The sequence below is a fragment of the Nanorana parkeri genome, unplaced genomic scaffold, assembly GCF_000935625.1.
Source record: "Nanorana parkeri isolate BGI_ZX_2015 unplaced genomic scaffold, ASM93562v1 scaffold1693, whole genome shotgun sequence".
NCBI lineage: Eukaryota > Metazoa > Chordata > Amphibia > Anura > Dicroglossidae > Nanorana > Nanorana parkeri.
The window spans coordinates 41,832-46,295 of record NW_017307961.1 but is presented as its reverse complement, the minus strand read 5'-3'; positions in this window follow the sequence as shown (position 1 = coordinate 46,295).

Genomic DNA, 4,464 nt, shown 5'->3' with positions numbered 1-4,464 from the left:
CATTTTTTTGTTTGGGGGGGGGGGGGTTTAGTATTCTGACACCTGCTGCCATCGAAATATAAAAAAATAAAATAAAGACGACACAGAAATGAATAGCTATATTGCTTTGGCTTTTTGAATTTGCAATAGCCAATAGCAAGCTGCCTATTGCACCCGCCCTCTGCTGCTGTAAATCAATAGAGAGAGGACCTGATGGAGAACTTCAGGTCCACCTCTGATGATTGACATACTTGAGCAGACTAAACCTTTCCGGAAGAAAATGTTTCTCTCCCGGGCGGCCGGGAGCCGCTATCTAGCGGGAGACTCCCGAAACGTCCAGGAGAGTTGGCATGTCTGCCCACTACAGAGGGATTTTGTTATTTAACTTGGAGATAGGCTTTAAATATCAAAATTTCTGTTTCTCAGGAATCTGAATTTTGAACCAGCTGTATGAGGTTTTACATGGATATACAGTATACAGTATTTGTCAGCTGTACTACACAGCTCAGTAGAAAGGAAAGCAGACAAATTCTGAGCGTTATAATTATTCTTCAGCTAGGTTCATCACAAATCAAGATGTGAAAACAGGTTATCCACACTGTATTTTACTCATTTGCGTGTTTGGCTTGCAGTTCTTCAGCTCTTTGACCAATATAAACAGGAAGGCCTAACACATGCTACAGGATCAGGAAGAAATACTGGAATCGTTCAGGACTTGAAGTGGCTGTTTGTCCTTGGTGAAATATGTGACCTAAAGCTTCCTAAGGGATTTATGCAACCTCGTTTCTAGCTGTATATATTTCCAGTATTTGTCCAGTCTATGGTCAAAGGTCAGTTATCCTAAATTACCAAGAGAAACAACGGCTACATTTGCATTAAGAGCGGATGTTCCATTTCCCATTGTTTTCTTGTTGCACAAGTGGCTCACATTCTCCAGGTTATGACCCTAGTAGATAGACTGCCCTTTCTACCCCTTACCAGGAAAATAATATCACAGAGATCTCCTATACATTGAAGACATGCTGAAGCTGCCTGGCCTGGCTACACTTTCCAAACAGAAGTCTTGGCCAGCAACCACGTATTTAGAGTGCAGAAAAAATATGGCTGTTTAAGACTACCCATTGAGCTAGGACTGTGTTATCTTACTATTATCAGAGTTGTATTAGTTTGAGCATAAGTCATAATTGTTGCCAGTATAAGGGAAATAAAATTATTCTGTTTGAGAATGCGAGAATTATGTGCTTCGTTCATCCATGCATCTTAGATTTCCGCCGCGATATCGCGCATTTTTCCCGCGATATCGCGCATTTTTCCTGCGCGATATCGCGAGAAGTCGCCGGCCAATGCTATTCAATGGAGCTGTCTTAACTCCATGTCTCGCGTCGCTCGTCGCGGTCGCAAGTCGCTTCTACCGGACCCTTTTTTCGGCGGATTTTGCGCGATTTTGCTTTTTTTCTATGGAGCCCGACGGAGAACGTCGCACTACCGTCGCTGGAACGTCGCCCCGAAAGTCGCGCTATCCCGGCCGCTGCAAAGGTATGTCGCTACATGTGAACAGCTGTCATTCAGGATGGCCTAGCAGTGAGGAGAGAGAGGGAGCCGCTCGGCCAGGATCTGATTCTCGGCCGTTCTGAAGTGACAGCGCTCCCTCCTTCCCCCTTCTATCCCCCTTGTCATCCTGGATGCGGGGCGCATGATGTCACATGAAGCTGCGCATGTGCACCGTCTGGTGACATCACACGTCTGTTGGGGGGGCATCATTTTCTGTTCTTGCCTTGGGTGCAAAAGGCACTAGCTACGGCTCTGGTGTAATGTGTAGGAGTGCTTAGTGGTGCATGGTGTTAAAGCATATGTTACCCCTAAGTTTAATATTTTATGTCTGTGAGTCTGTGTGTAATAATGGCCTGTTCGAGTTGCATTTTTTCTTTTTATTAGGAATACCTAGTGATTCTCCCAGTCTCTCTCTTTGCTGTTGCAATCTGACCATGCCAAGCATGGAAGCAGGTCTGTGCTGGCATAGTAATTTTGTGCATCAGTTATTCCCTCTTGAAGTTACAGTACACTGTACCAATGCACAGCATTCCTATATCTCTGTGGTCAGTGTACCCTGCCACCTGCCTGTTGCACCCCCTGCCCTGCCCTGCTGCGCCCTGTAATATCAGTGTAAGCCATCCTGTACAGGTGAAACTCGAATAATTAGAATATCGTGCAAAGTTCATTTATTTCACTAATGCAACTTAAAAGGTGAAACTAATATATGAGATAGACTCATTACATGCAAAGCAAGATAGTTCAAGTCGTGATTTGTCATAATTGTGATGATTATTGCTTACAGCTCATGAAAACCCCAAGAACTCCAAATCCACAACCTCAAAAAAGTAGATTATTACATGCAATCAATAAAACAAGGATTGTACATAGAACAATATCGGACCTCTGAAAAGTACAAGCATTCATATGTACTCAGTACTTGGTTTGGGCCCCTTTTGCAGCACTTACTGCAATTACTTTTGCACGATATTCTAATTATTCGAGTTTCACCTGTACATTCTACAGTAGTGTGCACCTCTAGGCCCGCTGCTTCCTGTAAAACAAGCATGGCCCCACACATCCCGTCCACTATTAATCTCTTTAGTCTTATAAACAACATCTTTATTCAGTATTGAGAGGGAAAGAGCAGGTAGAGATTGTGAGGGTGCCTTTGATTGTCTCCACAGAGACCTCTTGGGGTTTATGGAGCTAAGGGGAGAAGGAAGACACAGAGGTCATGTGACCACTGGAAAACTAAAGCAAAAAGGTGCTTTATTCTTGTTGTTTTACATATTTACATAAACATCCTTCTGAACAGTGGGTAAGCATTGCCATGATGTAGATAAATGGTGTCAAGTTTTGCTTTAACTGTGACACACTGGTATGTGAGCACCATGCATCGTTTGTTCGGACATACTGTACACCTGTAGCTGGTCAGATTCACATACAGTACATAGTTACATAGTATTTGAGGTTGAATAAAGACACAGGTCCATCAAGTTCAACCTTTGTGAGTGTGTGTATATGCATGTGTATATGAGTTTGTGTGTGTTCCAGTCATTAAGAGTACCTGTACCCCTGTATATTATGGTCTCTGAGGATGGTATCTAAATGTTTTTTAAAGGAGAACTATGAGGTGAGTGCTTTTCACTCACCTCATAGTTCTAGCCGACCAGTGACAATGAGACTGTCACAGGTCGGCTCAGTAGATTGGGAGGTGAGCGAACACATACCGGCGTTCGCTGACCTCTCGATCCTGTCACGGCTCTCTGCCGTGACAGGGGAGTGGCTGGATTTCCCCCTCCCGCTCCGATCTGCCAGCGCTGACTGGCGGAACGGACGGGGGAGGGGGCGGGTACAGCTGTCTCTGCTTCTAGGTAGGCAGAGCCAGCTGTCAGTCACGCAGCTGGGCGGATCCAGATATAATTGTGGGGATCCGCTTCAGCTGTGGCGTCTTAGTATGCCGCGAGCAGCAGCTCACGGTATATTGCGGCATCTCAGTATACCGTGAGCTACAGCTCGCGGTATACTGAGCCTAGGGTGATGGGAGGACGCTAGTTTGTGTCCTCCCTTTACCCTGAGGAGAACTATGGGGAAAAGCCTTAACCCCATAGTTCTCATTTAATGATTCTATACTCTCTTCTGATACCACTGCTTGTGGAAGAGAGTTCCACAATTGTACCGCTCTAACAGAATAGAAGCCCCTAGGCCCTGTGTGGTCAAATCTTTTTTCCTCCAATTTCAGGTGGTGGCCTCTAGTATTCTTTAGAGAGTTTACAGTAAAAAGTCTATTACTGATATTAGTATCACCATTAAACAATTTGTACATCAAAATAATGTCCCCTCTTAATCGTCTCACTTCTAGAGTGAACAAATTTAAATTTAGCAACCATGTCTCGTAGCTTTGGTCCTCAAGCCCCTTAATAAGTTTTGTTGCCGATGAGGCCGAACTAGTGATCTATAAATTGGCAAAATGATTGCTTTGTCTCTACCGTACATTCCTTTTTAACGCATGACAGAACTCTGCTAGCTTTGCTTGCTGCAGCCTGGCATTGCATGCTATTGTTTAATCTGCAGTCAACTATGACCCCCAAATTTTCCACTTCTGACTTCCCTATTGGAGTTCCCATTAATGTGTATTTTGCATTCCTGTTTTTAACCCCAAAATGCATTATTTTCCATTTTTCAACATTAAACCTCATCTGCCACATAGTTGCCCACTCCGATTTTACCCAGGTCCTCCTGTAGTACTATATTGTCTATGCTTGTGTCTATTACCCTCCCAATTTTAGCATCATCCGCAAACACAGAAACGTGACTATTGACAACTTCCCTAATATCATTAATAAGCAGGTTAAACGGTATTGGGCCTAGCACAGAACCCAGGGGCACGCCACTATCGACCTTAGCCCAATTAGAAAAAATAACCATTTATCGATACTCTCTGGACACGTT